This window comes from Oncorhynchus keta, chromosome 23, assembly GCF_023373465.1.
Source record: "Oncorhynchus keta strain PuntledgeMale-10-30-2019 chromosome 23, Oket_V2, whole genome shotgun sequence".
Lineage (NCBI taxonomy): Eukaryota > Metazoa > Chordata > Actinopteri > Salmoniformes > Salmonidae > Oncorhynchus > Oncorhynchus keta.
In genome coordinates this window covers 2933516-2951015 of record NC_068443.1, presented here as the reverse complement: position 1 = coordinate 2951015, position 17500 = coordinate 2933516, and the positions used below count along the sequence as shown (strand labels likewise).

General features: G+C 44.8%; 1 protein-coding gene across 1 annotated transcript in view; it reads left to right on the top strand.

Annotated features, from left to right (window-relative positions):
* Window positions 1-17500, top strand: part of LOC127910876 (receptor-type tyrosine-protein phosphatase mu-like) — a 688506-nt gene that overhangs the window by 34766 nt on the left and 636240 nt on the right. The gene's annotated exons all lie outside the window — the stretch shown is intronic.

The window sequence follows — 17500 nt, the reverse complement described above, 5'->3', positions numbered from 1 at the left end:
AACGGTGCTTTGTAACGGGGCTTTGTAACGGGGCTTTGTAACGGGGCTTTGTAACGGGGCTTTGTATCTCACCAAGACCGCAACTCTAGTAATTCAAAGTGACACCTATTTTCAGTGTGTGTTTTCCAGCCATCGCAGCCACACACACACACACACACACACACACACACACACACACACACACACACACACACACACACACACACACACACACACACACACACACACACTGGGTTGGGGTTCATTCAGTATTAAAGGGTTTAATGTGTGTGTGTGTGTGTATGTGTGTGTGTGTGTGTGTGTGTGTGTGTGTGTGTGTGTGTGTGTGTGTGTGTGTGTGTGTGTGTGTGTGTGTGTGTGTGTGTGTGTGTGTGTGTGTGTGTGTGTGAGTGTGTGTGTGTGTGTGTGTGTGTGTGTGTGTGTGTGTGTGTGTGTGTGTGTGTGTGTGTGTGTGTGTGTGTGTGTGTGTGTGTGTGTGTGTGTGTGTGTGTGGCTGCGATGGCTGGAAAACAGTGTCTATCAGGTAGGTAATTAAGACAACACAGCCTCTAATGTCAGTTAGGATGTTTAAGGAACTTCATCATCATCATCATCATCATCATCATCATCATCGGTGGTTTTGAGGTGAAGCATCTCTGAGAAGCTGGACATTCCTATTTTAAGACTTAATTTTCCATTCTTGTGTGTTTTTACCGTGCTGGGGGATACTTACTGTATTCCATTTGACATCAACCTTTATGACTTGTTATGAGACCTACTATGACAGGTTATAACAGCCTTATAACAGGCTATGTCAAGCGTAGTCCTGTACTGTACCTCTATCTACTGTGTCTCCTCAACCTGCGTCTCCACTTCTCTGTTCAGCCCTCATTTATATCTATAATATATATAATATAATATAATAATATATATTTATAATATAATATATACCTGAAACAAGAAACTCATTGTCACGCCTTGGTCTTAGTATTTTGTGTTTTCGTTATATATTTGGTCAGGCCAGGGTGTGACATGGGTTTATTTTATTGTATTTTCGTATTGGGGTTTGTAGTATTTGGGGTCGCGGCTGATTAGGGGTGTTGTATAGGCTTGGCTGCCTGAGGCGGTTCTCAATCAGAGTCAGGTGATTCTCGTTGTCTCTGATTGGGAACCATATTTAGGTAGCCTGAGTTTCGCTGTGTATTTTGTGGGTGATTGTTCCTGTCTCTGTGTAGTTTCACCAGATAGGCTGTAATAGGTTTTCACGTTTCGTTTGTTGTTTTTGTATATGTTATAGTTATTTCATGTTACGCTCTTCATTCTTTAAAGTCATGAGTAACCACCACGCTGCATTTCGGTCCGACTCTCTTTCTACAAATGAAGAACGCCGTTACACTCATTTATATCTATAATATATATATAATATAATAATATATAATAATATATATATATATAGTATAATAATATATAATATAATAATATATATATATAGTATAATAATATATAATATAATAATATATATATAGTATAATAATATATAATATAATAATATATATATATATAATATAATTTATATAATATAATAATATCATGACCTGAAACGAGACACTCATTTATATTAGATGAACATAGAGACTCATTTAGATTACCTGAACAAAATACTGTGATTTCTGGATCCTGAACAAAATACTGTGATTTCTGGATCCTGAACAAAATACTGTGATTTCTGGATCCTGAACAAAATACTGTGATTTCTGGATCCTGAACAAAATACTGTGATTTCTGGATCCTGAACAAAATACTGTGATTTCTGGATCCTGAACAAAATACTGTGATTTCTATATCCTGAACATAATACTGTGATTTCTGGATCCTGAACAAAATACTGTGATTTCTGGATCCTGAACAAAATACTGTGATTTCTATATCCTGAACAAAATACTGTGATTTCTATATCCTGAACATAATACTGTGATTTCTGGATCCTGAACAATAGACACTCATCGATGCATGAAGACATAATTAGCTCTGTCAGATTGACTGTAGGCATCTGTATTTGTGTAAGTGTTGTTCTCACACTGCGTGTGTCTGTGTGTGTGTGTGTCTGCATAGTGTGTGTGTGTGTGTGTGTGTATGTGTGTGTGTTTACCTGCGCAGTGTGTGTGTGTTTATCTGCACAGTGTGTGTGTATTTACCTGCACAGTGTGTGTGTATTTACCTGCACAGTGTGTGTGTGTTGACCTGCGCAGTGTGTGTGTGTTGACCTGCGCAGTGTGTGTGTGTGTACCTGCACAGTGTGTGTGTGTTGACCTGCGCAGTGTGTGTGTGTTGACCTGCGCAGTGTGTGTGTGTTGACCTGCACAGTGTGTGTGTGTTGACCTGCACAGGACAGAACAGAGACAGACCAGAACAGAACAGAACAGAACAGAACAGAACAGAGACAGAACAGAACAGCCAGGACAGAGACAGACCAAACCAGAACAGCCAGGACAGAGACAGACCAGACCAGAACAGCCAGGACAGAGACAGACCAGAACAGAACAGAACAGCCAGGACAGAGACAGACCAAACCAGAACAGAACAGCCAGGACAGACCAGAACAGAACAGAACAGCCAGGACAGACCAGAACAAACCAGACCAGACCAGAACAGACCAGACCAGACCAGAACAGCCAGGACAGAGACAGACCAGAACAGCCAGGACAGAGACAGACCAGACCAGAACAGAGACAGACCAGAACAGAACAGAACAGCCAGGACAGAGACAGACCAGACCAGACCAGAACAGCCAGGACAGACCAGAACAGAACAGAACAGCCAGGACAGACCAGAACAGACCAGACCAGACCAGAACAGCCAGGACAGAGACAGACCAGAACAGAACAGAACAGCCAGGACAGAGACAGACCAGAACAGAACAGAACAGAACAGCCAGGACAGAGACAGACCAGACCAGAACAGAACAGAGACAGACCAGAACAGAACAGAACAGAACAGCCAGGACAGAGACAGACCAGAACAGAACAGAACAGAGACAGACCAGAACAGAACAGAACAGAGACAGACCAGAACAGAACAGAACAGAGACAGACCAGAACAGAACAGAACAGAACAGAACAGCCAGGACAGAGACAGACCAGAACAGAACAGAGACAGACCAGAACAGAACAGAACAGAGACAGACCAGAACAGAACAGAACAGAACAGAACAGCCAGGACAGAGACAGACCAGAACAGAACAGAACAGAGACAGACCAGAACAGACCAGAACAGACCAGAACAGAACAGAACAGAACAGAACAGCCAGGACAGAGACAGACCAGACCAGACCAGAACAGAACAGAACAGAGACAGACCAGAACAGACCAGAACAGAACAGAACAGCCAGGACAGAGACAGACTAGAACAGACCAACCAGAACAGAGACAGACCAGAACAGACCAGAACAGAACAGAACAGCCAGGACAGAGACAGACCAGAACAGAACAGAACAGCCAGGACAGAGACAGACCAGAACAGAACAGAACAGCCAGAACAGAGACAGACCAGAACAGAACAGAACAGCCAGGACAGAGACAGACCAGAACAGAACAGAACAGCCAGGACAGAGACAGACCAGAACAGAACAGACCAGACCAGACCAGAACAGAACAGCCAGAACAGAGACAGACCAGACCAGAACAGACCAGACCAGAATAGAACAGAACAGAACAGCCAGGACAGAGACAGACCAGACCAGACCAGAACAGCCAGAACAGAGACAGACCAGAACAGAACAGCCAGGACAGAGACAGACCAGACCAGACCAGAACAGCCAGGACAGAGACAGACCAGACCAGAACAGAACAGCCAGGACAGAGACAGAGACAGACCAGACCAGAACAGCCAGGACAGAGACAGACCAGACCAGAACAGCCAGGGCAGAGACAGACCAGACCAGAACAGCCAGGACAGAGACAGACCAGAACAGCCAGGACAGAGACAGACCAGACCAGACCAGAACAGCCAGGACAGAGACAGACCAGACCAGAACAGCCAGGACAGAGACAGACCAGACCAGAACAGAACAGCCAGGACAGAGACAGACCAGAACAGACCAGGACAGAGACAGACCAGACCAGAACAGAACAGCCAGGACAGAGACAGACCAGAACAGACCAGGACAGAGACAGACCAGACCAGACCAGGACAGAGACAGACCAGACCAGAACACCCAGGACAGAGACAGACCAGACCAGACCAGAACAGCCAGGACAGAGACAGACCAGACCAGAACAGAACAGCCAGGACAGAGACAGACCAGAACAGCCAGGACAGAGACAGACCAGAACAGAACAGACCAGGACAGACACATCTGAATCATTGCTTTTGAACAGTGTTTTTTGTGTAGTCTAGGCCTACTGGTTGTATGAATTTGGGATCTATCGTCCCACAACTGTCCTAGTGTTTGTTTGGGCTGTTTCTGTCTCGACAAGAAGACATTTGTCTACAGTGGAAGGAAAGGCAACCTGGACAGCTGCAAATACCAAATACATGATTGTTGAGTTGAGCCTGTCGGTGAATAGTAGAGATGCCCAGCCAGGCACATCAGGCACTCTATATACAGTAGAGATGCCCAGCCAGGCACATCAGGCACTCTATATACAGTAGAGATGCCCAGCCAGGCACATCAGGCACTCTATATACAGTAGAGATGCCCCGCCAGGCACATCAGGCACTCTATATACAGTAGAGATGCCCCGCCAGGCACATCAGGCACTCTATATACAGTAGAGAGGCTATATACAGTAGAGATGCCCAGCCAGGCACATCAGGCACTCTATATACAGTAGAGAGGCTATATACAGTAGAGAGGCTATATACAGTAGAGACTATATACAGTAGAGAGGCTATATACAGTAGAGGGGCTATATACAGTAGAGACTATATACAGTAGAGAGGCTATATACAGTAGAGAGGCTATATACAGTAGAGACTATATACAGTGGAGAGGCTATATACAGTAGAGGCTATATACAGTAGATACTATATACAGTAGAAAGGCTATATACAGTAGAGACTATATACAGTATATACTATATACAGTAGAGAGGCTATATACAGTATATACTATATACATTAGAGAGGCTATATACAGTAGAGAATATATACAGTAGATACTATATACAATAGAGAGGCTATATACAGTAGAGGATATATACAGTAGAGAGGCTCTATACAGTAGAGAGGCTATATACAGTAGAGAGGCTATATACAGTAGAGAGACTATATACAGTAGAGAGGATATATACAGTAGAGGGGCTATATACAGTAGAGAGGCTATATACAGTAGAGAGGCTATATACAGTAGAGTGGCTATATACTGTAGAGAGGTTATATACAGTACAGAGGCTATATACAGTAGAGAGGCTATATACAGTAGAGAGGCTATATACATTAGAGAGTCTATATACAGTAGAGAGGATATATACAGTAGAGGGGCTATATACAGTAGAGAGGCTATATACAGTAGAGAGGCTATATACAGTAGAGGATATATACAGTTGAGAGGCTATATACAGTAGAGAGGCTATATACAGTAGAGAGGCTATATACAGTAGAGAGGATATATACAGTAGAGGGGCTATATACAGTAGAGAGGCTATATACAGTAGAGAGGCTATATACAGTAGAGTGGCTATATACTGTAGAGAGGTTATATACAGTAGAGAGACTCTATACAGTAGAGAGACTATAACAGTAGAGAGGCTATATACATTAGAGAGTCTATATACAGTAGAGAGGCTATATACAGTAGAGAGACTCTATACAGTAGAGAGACTATAACAGTAGAGAGGCTATATACAGTAGAGAGACTTTATACAGTAGAGAGACTCTATACAGTAGAGAGGGTATATACAGTAGAGCGGGTATATACAGTAGAGGCTATATACAGTAGAGGCTATATAATTAGAGAGGCTACATACAGTAGAGAGGGTATATACAGTAGAGAGGCTATATATACAGTAGAGAGGGTATATACAGTAGAGAGGCTATATATACAGTAGAGAGGCTAAAAACTGTAGAGGCTATATCCAGTAGAGAGGCTATATACAGTAGAGAGGCTATAACAGTAGAGAGGCTATATTCAGTAGAGAGGCTATATAACATAGAGGGGCTATATACTGTAGAGAGGCTATATACAGTAGAGAGGCTATATACAGTAGAGAGGCTACATACAGTAGAGAGGCTATATACAGAAGAGAGGCTATATACAGTAGAGAGGTTATATACAGTAGAGAGACTATAACAGTAGAGAGACTATATACAGTAGAGAGGCTACATACAGTAGAGGGGCTATATACAGTAGAGAGACGATATACAGTAGAGAGGCTACATACGGTAGAGAGGCTATATACAGTAGAGAGGCTATATACAGTAGAGAGGATATATACAGTAGAGAGGCTCTATACAGTAGAGAGACTATATACAGTAGAGGCTATATACAGTAGAGAGGCTATATACAGTAGAGAGGCTATATACAGTAGAGGCAATATACAGTTGAGAGGCTATATACAGTAGAGAGGCTATATACAGTAGAGAGGATATATACAGTAGAGAGGCTATATACAGTAGAGAGGCTATATACAGTAGAGGCTATAAACAGTAGAGAGGATATATACAGTAGAGAGGCTATATACAGTAGAGAGGCTATATACAGTAGAGGCTATATACAGTAGAGAGGCTATATACAGTAGAGAGGATATATACAGTAGAGAGGCTCTATACAGTAGAGAGACTATATACAGTAGAGGCTATATACAGTAGAGAGGCTATATACAGTAGAGAGGCTATATACAGTAGAGGCTATATACAGTAGAGAGGCTATATACAGTAGAGAGGCTATATACAGTAGAGAGGCTATATACAGTAGAGAGGATATATACAGTAGAGAGGCTATATACAGTAGAGAGGCTATATACAGTAGAGGCTATATACAGTAGAGAGGCTATATACAGTAGAGAGGCTATATACAGTAGAGGCTATATACAGTAGAGAGGCTATATACAGTAGAGAGGTTATATCCAGTAGAGAGGCTATATACAGTAGAGGGGCTGTATACAGTAGAGAGACTAAAAACTGTAGAGGCTATATACAGTAGAGGCTATATACAGTAGAGAGGCTATATACAGTAGAGAGGATATATACAGTAGAGAGGCTATATACAGTAGAGAGACGATATACAGTAGAGGCTATATACAGTAGAGAGGCTATATACAGTAGAGAGGCTATATACAGTAGAGGCTATATACAGTAGAGAGGCTATATACAGTAGAGAGGCTATATACAGTAGAGGCTATATACAGTAGAGAGGCTATATACAGTAGAGAGGCTATATACAGTAGAGGCTATATACAGTAGAGAGGCTATATACAGTAGAGAGGTTATATCCAGTAGAGAGGCTATATACAGAGAGGGGCTGTATACAGTAGAGAGACTAAAAACTGTAGAGGCTATATACAGTAGAGGCTATATACAGTAGAGAGGCTATATACAGTAGAGAGGCTATATACAGTAGAGAGGCTGTATACAGTAGAGAGGCTATATCCAGTAGAGAGGCTATATACAGTAGAGAGGCTACATACAGTACATATAGTCCACAATCATCTCTTTAGTCTTGGTTACGTTGAGGGATAGGTTGTTATTCTGCACCACCCGGCCAGGTCTCTGACCTCCTCCCTATAGGCTCATCGTTGTCGGTGATCAGGCCTACCACTGCTGTGTCGTCTGCAAACTTAATGATGGTGTTGGAGTCGTGCCTGGCCATGCAGTCGTTGGTGAACAGGGAGTACAGGAGGGGACTGAGCACGCACCCCTGGGGAGCTCCAGTGTTGAGGATCAGCATGGCAGATGTGTTGCTACCTAACCTCACCACCAGGGGGCGGCCTGTCAGGAAGTCCATGATCCAGTTGCAGAGGGAGGTGTTTAGTACCTGGATCATTAGCTTAGTGATGAGCTTTGAGGGTACTATGGTGTTGAACTCTGAGCTGTAGTCAATGAATAGCATTCTCACATAAGTGTTCCTTTTGTCCAGGTGGGAAAGGGCAGTGTGGAGTGCAATAGAGATTGCTTCATCTGTGGATCTGTTTGGGCGGTATGCAAATTGGAGTGGGTCTAGGGTTTCTGGGATAATGGTGTTGATGTGAGCCATTACCAACCCTTTAAAGCACTTAATGGCTACGGGCGTGAGTGCTACGGGTCCGTATTCATTTAAGCAGGTTACCTTAGTGTCCTTGGGCACAGGGACTATGGTGGTCTGCTTGAACATGTTGGGATTACAGACTCAATCAGGGACATATTGAAAATGTTAGTGAAGACACCTGCCAGTTGGTCAGCACATGCCCGGAGCACACGTCCTGGTAATCCGTCTGGCCCCGCAGCCTTGTGTATGTTGACCTGTTGAAAGGTCTTACTCACGTCGGCTACGGAGAGCGTGATCACACAGTCGTCTGGAACAGCTGATGCTGTCATGCATGCCTCAGTGTTGCTTGCCTCAAAGAGGGCATAGGAGTGATTTAGCTCGTCTGGTAGGCTCGTGTCACTGAGCAGCTCGCAGCTGTGCTTCCCTTTGTAATTTGTAATAGTTTGCATGCCCTGCCACATAAGACGAGCGTCGGAGCCGGTGTAGTAGGATTCAATCTTAGCCCTGTATTGACGCTTTGCCTGTTTGATGATTCGTCGCAGGGCATAGCAGGATTTCTTATGAGCATCAGGGTTAGAGTCCCGCACCTTGAAAGCGGAATGTTGCCTGTAATCCATTGCTTCTGGTTGGGGTATGTACGTACAGTCACTGTGGATGACGACGTCCTCAATGCACTTATTGATAAAGCCAGTGACTGATGTGGTGTACTCCTCAGTGTCATCAGAAGAATCCCGGAACATGTTCCAGTCTGTGATAGCAAAGCAGTCCCGTAGTTTAGCATCTGCTTCATCTGACCACTTTTTTATAGACCGAGTCACTGGTGCTTCCTGCTTTCTTTTTTGTAAGCAGGAATCAGGAGGATAGAGTTGTGGTTGGATTTACCAAATGGAGGGAGAGGGAGAGCTTTGTACACATCTCTGTGTGTGGAGTACAGGTGATCTCTTACATTAGTGGATAAGGGAATACTACTGTAATAAATACCTCTTACATTAGTGAATAAGTGAATACTACTGTAGCCTAGTGGTTAGAGTGTTGGGCCAGTAACCAGCAGGTAGCCTAGTGGTTAGAGTGTTGGGTCAGTAACCAGCAGGTAGCCTAGTGGTTAGAGTGTTGGACTAGTAACCAGCAGGTGGCCTAGTGGTTAGAGTGTTGGGTCAGTAACCAGCAGGTAGCCAAGTGGTTAGAGTGTTGGGTCAGTAACCAGCAGGTAGCCTAGTGGTTAGAGTGTCGGACTAGTAACCAGCCGGTAGCCTAGTGGTTAGAGTGTAGGGTCAGTAACCAGCAGGTAGCCTAGTGGTTAGTGTTGGGTCAGTAACCAGCAGGTAGCCTAGTGGTTAAGAGTGTTGGACTAGGAACCAGCAGGTAGCCTAGTGGTTAGAGTGTTGGGTCAGTAACCAGCAGGTAGCCTAGTGGTTAGTGTTGGGTCAGTAACCAGCAGGTAGCCTAGTGGTTAAGAGTGTTGGACTAGGAACCAGCAGGTAGCCTAGTGGTTAGAGTGTTGGGTCAGTAACCAGCAGGTAGCCTAGTGGTTAGAGTGTTGGGTCAGTAACCAGCAGGTAGCCTAGTGGTTAAGAGTGTTGGGTCAGTAACCAGCAGGTAGCCTAATGGTTAGAGTGTTGGGTCAGTAACCAGCAGGTAGCCTAGTGGTTAGAGTGTTGGACTAGTAACCAGCAGGTAGCCTAGTGGTTAGAGTATTGGGTCAGTAACCAGCAGGTAGCCTAGTGGTTAAGAGTGTTGGACTAGGAACCAGCAGGTAGCCTAGTGGTTAGAGTGTTGGGTCAGTAACCAGCAGGTAGCCTAGTGGTTCGAGTGTTGGGTCAGTAACCAGCAGGTAGCCTAGTGGTTAGAGTGTTGGGTTAGTAACCAGCAGGTAGCCTAGTGGTTAGAGTGTTGGACTAGTAACCAGCAGGTAGCCTCGTGATTAGAGTGTTGGGCTAGTAACCAGCAGGTAGCCTAGTGGTTAGAGCGTTGGGTCAGTAACCAGCAGGTAGCCTAGTGGTTAGAGTGTTGGACTAGTAACCAGCAGGTAGCCTCGTGGTTAGAGTGTTGGGCTAGTAACCAGCAGGTAGCCTAGTGGTTAGAGCGTTGGGTCAGTAACCAGCAGGTAGCCTAGTGGTTAGAGTGTTGGACTAGTAACCAGCAGGTAGCCGAGTGGTTAGAGTGTTGGACTAGTAACCAGCAGGTAGCCTAGTGGTTAGAGTGTTGGATCAGTAACCAGCACGTAGCCTAGTGGTTAGAGTGTTGGGTCAGTAACCAGCAGGTAGCCGAGTGGTTAGAGCATTGGACTGAAAATGTAACTGAAAGGTTGCTGGATCGAATCCCCAAGCTGACAAGGTAAACATCTGTTATTCTGCTCCAGAACAAGTCAGTTAACCTGTCATTGTAAATAATAATCTGTTCTTTAACTGACTTGCCTATTTAAATAAAGGTTCAAAATTAAGAAAGTCCATGCACAGTAAAATACCCAACTTCCAAATGCAGCAAATGTACTGGTTACTCAGCATCAGTGTTCTCGTCTGGGTCAGGCCATGATATCTCATCATCTGGGTCAGGCCACAATATCTCACCATCTCATCTCATGCCTGGGTCAGGTCTGGGTCAGGTCTGGGTCAGGTCATAATATCTCATCAACATCACACATTATGTTTGCTCTTGTCAGGCAGTGTGTGAAAATGGCCCTTGTGTGCCTTAGAAAACCCTGGATAGACTCCACAGACACATCACCACAGGCGTCCACCATCGCCTCCAGGAGGTGTTGCTGTCATATACTCTCCACCACAACGCTGAGAAAACATTCCTTCAATCGGATTCATAAATGCCGGTCAAAACAAAGAGCAGTGAACCTGGGGTGGTCATTGAACCAGGCGCGAACCAGAGCAGCCCGATGGAAACTCACGTTATCCCAAATGGTTTCCCCGGCTCCCCTTCCTGTTGAAGAACGTTATTGCGCAGCTGAACTAGAAGTGGAAGGAGTTGTGGCGTGTTGGACCCACTTTGACATGGCGGTGGAGGACGCCACGATTGTTGATGGCAGAACGTAGGGTGACGTTTGCCTCCCAGGAACTTGTATGATGACACGGTGAACAACGATGTTTCGCCCCCTTTTGCGCCTTTTTGTTAGTTTGAGCCCTGTTCGAACCCTGTTTGAACCCTGCCTCGTCGATGAATATGTACTCCTGTGGGTCAGCCAACGGAATCCTTCTCAAAGATTCTATATATACAGAAGTTAAAAAAACAAAAAACAAACACATTTCACTGTACCACAAATACAGTACTGTAGTGTACTACTGCAACTTCGGCATTGTTAGGATCAATTGTTCCAAAGAACATGGTGTGTGGATATCTGTGTGTGGATATCTGTGTGTGGATATCTGTGTGTGGGTATCTGTGTGTGGGTATCTGTGTGTTTATATCTGGGTGTTTATATCTGTGTGTGGATATCTGTGTGTGGGTATCTGTGTGTGGATATCTGTGTGTGGGTATCTGTGTGTGGGTATCTGTGTGTTTATATCTGTGTGTTTATATCTGTGTGTGGGTATCTGTGTGTGGGTATCTGTGTGTTTATATCTGTGTGTGGATATCTGTGTGTGGATGTCTGTGTGTGGATGTCTGTGTGTGGATATCTGTGTGTGGATATCTGTGTGTGGGTATCTGTGTGTTTATATCTGTGTGTGGGTATCTGTGTGTGGATATCTGTGTGTGGGTATCTGTGTGTTTATATCTGTGTGTGGATATCTGTGTGTGGGTATCTGTGTGTGGATATCTGTGTGTGGGTATCTGTGTGTGGGTATCTGTGTGTTTATATCTGTGTGTGGATATCTGTGTGTGGATATCTGTGTGTGGGTATCTGTGTGTGGATGTCTGTGTGTGGATGTCTGTGTGTGGATATCTGTGTGTTTCTATCTGTGTGTGGATATCTGTGTGTGGGTATCTGTGTGTGGGTATCTGTGTGTGGGTATCTGTGTGTGGGTATCTGTGTGTTTATATCTGTGTGTGGGTATCTGTGTGTGGATATCTGTGTGTGGGTATCTGTGTGTGGATATCTGTGTATCTGTGTGTGTGTGGGTATCTGTGTGTGGATATCTGTGTGTGGGTATCTGTGTGTGGATATCTGTGTGTGGGTATCTGTGTGTTTATATCTGTGTGTGGATATCTGTGTGTGGGTATCTGTGTGTGGGTATCTGTGTGTGGATATCTGTGTGTTTATATCTGTGTGTGGATATCTGTGTGTTTATATCTGTGTGTGGATATCTGTGTGTTTATATCTGTGTGTGGGTATCTGTGTGTGGGTATCTGTGTGTGGGTATCTGTGTGTGGATATCTGTGTGTGGATGTCTGTGTGTTTATATCTGTGTGTGGGTATCTGTGTGTGGATATCTGTGTGTTTATATCTGTGTGCACAGAGTTAATGTGCGGTGTGTGTGTGTGTGTAGTGTGTGTGTGTGTGCAGTGTGTGTGTGTAATGTACTGTATGTGTATTGCGTGTGTGTGTGTATTGTGTGTATGTGTATTGTGTGTGTGTGCATTGTGTGTGTGTGTGTTTGTTTGTGTGTATTGTGTTGCCTGCTCTAGGTCTGCTCTGACCCTTTCCACTCTCCTAAAGAACATTCTAGGCTCCAGGGCTCCTGCTAAGGTGTTAGAGCTGACCTTCAGTGTGTGTGTGTGTGTATGTGTGTGTGTGTCTGTGTGTGTGTGTGTGTATGTGTGGGTGTGTGTGTGGCGCAGGGGCAGCTATATGTACAACCTACTGTACATCTCTCAGAAGTCCCCTTAGGTCCTCTCTGACACTTTTTAGTCATGCCCGTAGGCCTGTATAGGTCAGTGTGTGTGTGTGTGTGTGTGTGTGTGTGTGTGTGTGTGTGTGTGTGTGTGTGTGTGTGTGTGTGTGTGTGTGTGTGTGTGTGTGTGTGTGTGTGTGTGTGTGTGTGTGTGTGTGTGTGTGTGTGTGCACTCTGTAGTCATGCCTATAGGCCTTCGGGTCAGAGGGGGCACGCCAGCACAGCAGCACCCCTGTAAACTGAATAACATTTTGTAATGGGGAAGCGAGCCTCTTCGCAGTTCCACAGTTCCACAGTTCCACAGTTCCACAGTTCCACAGTTCCACAGTTCTCTAATTTCTCTGCTTCTAATTGCGACTTAATAAAGACCTTAATGCAGTGTTCAATCTAAATGCAGTCCAGTAGTTTTAGTGTGTCAGTGTCTCAGTGTCTCAGTGTCTCAGTGTGTCTCAGTGTCTCAGTGTCTCAGTGTCTCAGTGTCTCAGTGTCTCAGTGTGTCAGTGTCTCAGTGTGTCTCAGTGTCTCAGTGTCTCAGTGTCTCAGTGTCTCAGTGTCTCAGTGTCTCAGTGTCTCAGTGTCTCAGTGTGTCCCAGTGTCTCAGTGTCTCAGTGTCTCAGTGTCTCAGTGTCTCAGTGTGTCCCAGTGTCTCAGTGTCTCAGTGTCTCAGTGTCTCAGTGTCTCAGTGTCTCAGTGTCCCAGTGTCCCAGTGTCTCAGTGTCTCAGTGTCTCAGTGTCTCAGTGTCTCAGTGTCTCAGTGTGTCTCAGTGTGTCAGTGTCTCAGTGTCTCAGTGTGTCCCAGTGTCTCAGTGTCTCAGTGTCTCAGTGTCTCAGTGTCTCAGTGTCTCAGTGTCTCAGTGTGTCCCAGTGTCTCAGTGTCTCAGTGTCTCAGTGTCTCAGTGTCTCAGTGTCTCAGTGTGTCTCAGTGTCTCAGTGTCTCAGTGTCTCAGTGTCTCAGTGTCTCAGTGTCTCAGTGTCTCAGTGTCTCAGTGTGTCTCAGTGTGTCAGTGTCTCAGTGTCTCAGTGTGTCCCAGTGTCTCAGTGTCTCAGTGTCTCAGTGTCTCAGTGTCTCAGTGTCTCAGTGTCCCAGTGTCTCAGTGTCTCAGTGTCTCAGTGTCTCAGTGTCTCAGTGTCTCAGTGTCTCAGTGTCCCAGTGTCTCAGTGTCTCAGTGTCCCAGTGTCTCAGTGTCTCAGTGTCTCAGTGTGTCCCAGTGTCTCAGTGTCTCAGTGTCTCAGTGTCTCAGTGTCTCAGTGTGTCCCAGTGTCTCAGTGTCTCAGTGTGTCAGTGTCTCAGTGTCTCAGTGTCTCAGTGTCCCAGTGTCTCAGTGTCTCAGTGTCTCAGTGTCTCAGTGTGTCCCAGTGTCTCAGTGTGTCCCAGTGTCTCAGTGTCTCAGTGTCTCAGTGTCTCAGTGTCTCAGTGTCCCAGTGTCTCAGTGTGTCAGTGTCTCAGTGTCTCAGTGTGTCCCAGTGTCTCAGTGTCTCAGTGTCTCAGTGTCTCAGTGTCTCAGTGTCCCAGTGTCTCAGTGTGTCAGTGTCTCAGTGTCTCAGTGTCCCAGTGTCTCAGTGTGTCAGTGTCTCAGTGTCTCAGTGTGTCAGTGTCCCAGTGTGTCAGTGTCTCAGTGTCTCAGTGTGTCTCAGTGTCCCAGTGTCTCAGTGTGTCAGTGTCTCAGTGTCTCAGTGTGTCTCAGTGTCCCAGTGTCTCAGTGTCTCAGTGTCTCAGTGTGTCTCAGTGTCCCAGTGTCTCAGTGTGTCAGTGTCTCAGTGTCTCAGTGTGTCAGTGTGTCAGTGTGTCAGTGTCTCAGTGTCTCAGTGTGTCTCAGTGTCCCAGTGTCTCAGTGTGTCAGTGTCTCAGTGTCTCAGTGTGTCAGTGTCCCAGTGTGTCAGTGTCTCAGTGTCTCAGTGTGTCTCAGTGTCCCAGTGTCTCAGTGTGTCAGTGTCTCAGTGTGTCAGTGTCTCAGTGTCTCAGTGTGTCTCAGTGTCCCAGTGTGTCAGTGTCTCAGTGTGTCTCAGTGTCCCAGTGTCTCAGTGTGTCAGTGTCTCAGTGTCTCAGTGTGTCAGTGTCCCAGTGTGTCAGTGTCTCAGTGTCTCAGTGTGTCTCAGTGTCCCAGTGTCTCAGTGTGTCAGTGTCTCAGTGTGTCAGTGTCTCAGTGTCTCAGTGTGTCTCAGTGTCCCAGTGTCTCAGTGTCTCAGTGTCCCAGTGTCTCAGTGTGTCAGTGTCCCAGTGTGTCTCAGAGTCTCAGTGTCTCAGTGTGTCTCAGTGTCTCAGTGTCTCAGTGTCATAGGGTAGGGAATAGGACCTATAGGGTAGGGTATAGGACCCATAGGGTAGGGAATAGGACCCATAGGGTAGGGAATAGGACCCATAGGGTAGGGAATAGGGATATAGGGTAGGGAATAGTGTGTGAATTTGGGACTCAGACATGACTTCTGCATCGTGATTGTGGATTTGAAGATGAAAGGAAAGGTAGAATTAAATTTACAATATTTTAATTTCACCAGGCTTCAGGTTTTAGCTTAAGTGTTGTCATCTCATCAGAGCAACTTTTAATTGCAGTTTTGAATCCCTGAAGATTGCCGAGCTGACTTTCTGTCCCGTAGTGCCTGGTCGGGTTGCAGAACTACAGATGAACGTAATGTACAGATTTGGATAAGCCGTGTTAAGCATGTGTCTCGTTAATGTATTCATACCACATCTGGGAGATGTCCTATTCATACCACATCTGGGAGATGTCCTATTCATACCACATCTGGGAGATGTCCTATTCATACCACATCTGGGAGATGTCCTATTCATACCACATCTGGGAGATGTCCTATTCATGATGTCCTATTCATACCACATCTGGGAGATGTCCTATTCATACCACATCTGGGAGATGTCCTATTCATACCACATCTGGGAGATGTCCTATTCATACCACATCTGGGAGATGTCCTATTCATACCACATCTGGGAGATGTCCTATTCATACCACATCTGGGAGATGTCCTATTCATACCACATCTGGGAGATGTCCTATTCATACCACATCTGGGAGATGTCCTATTCATACCACATCTGGGAGATGTCCTATTCATACCACATCTGGGAGATGTCCTATTCATGCCACATCTGGGAGATGTCCTATTCATGATGTCCTATTCATACCACATCTGGGAGATGTCCTATTCATACCACATCTGGGAGATGTCCTATTCATACCACATCTGGGAGATGTCCTATTCATACCACATCTGGGAGATGTCCTATTCATACCACATCTGGGAGATGTCCTATTCATACCACATCTGGGAGATGTCCTATTCATACCACATCTGGGAGATGTCCTATTCATACCACATCTGGGAGATGTCCTATTCATGATGTCCTATTCATACCACATCTGGGAGATGTCCTATTCATGATGTCCTATTCATACCACATCTGGGAGATGTCCTATTCATGATGTCCTATTCATACCACATCTGGGAGATGTCCTATTCATACCACATCTGGGAGATGTCCTATTCATACCACATCTGGGAGATGTCCTATTCATACCACATCTGGGAGATGTCCTATTCATGATGTCGTTTTCATCTGAGATGTCCTATTCATACACATCTGATGTCATATTCATACACATCTTGTCCTATTCCATGAGGACAATTCATACACATCTGATGTCCTATTCATGACATCATGATGTCATAATCCACATGATGTCATATTCATGATGTCATTCATCACATCTGGGAGATGTCCTATCATGATGTCCTATTCATACCACATCTGGGAATACATGATGTCCTATTCATGATGTCCTATTCATACCACATCTGAGATGTCCTATTCATGATGTCCTATTCATACCACATCTGAGATGTCCTATTTATGATGTCCTATTTACCACATCTGGGAGATGTCCTATTCATGATGTCCTATTCATACCACATCTGAGATGTCCTATTCATGATGTCCACATCTGGGAGATATTCATACATCTGGGAGATGTCCTATGATGGGAGATGTCCTATTCATGATGTCCTATTCATACCACATCTCAGATGTCCTATTCATGATGTCCTATTCATACCACATCTATGATGTCCTATTCATGATGTCCTATTCATACCACATCTGGGAGATGTCCTATTCATGATGTCCTATTCATACCACATCTGGGAGATGTCCTATTCATGATGTCCTATTCATACCACATCTGGGAGATGTCCTATTCATGATGTCGTATTCATGATGTCGTATTCATGATGTCGTATTCATGATGTCGTATTCATGATGTCGTATTCATGATGTCGTTTTCATGATGTCGTATTCATGATGTCGTATTCATGTTGTGGTATTCATGATGTCGTATTCATGATGTCATAATCATGATGTCATAATCATGCAGCATCTTCACATGCGGATAAATACATGATGTCGTATTCATGATGTCATATTCATGATGTCGTTTTCATGATGTCGTATTCATGATGTCGTTTTCATGATGTCATATTCATGATGTCGTATTCATGATGTCGTATTCATGATGTCGTATTCATGATGTCGTATTCATGATGT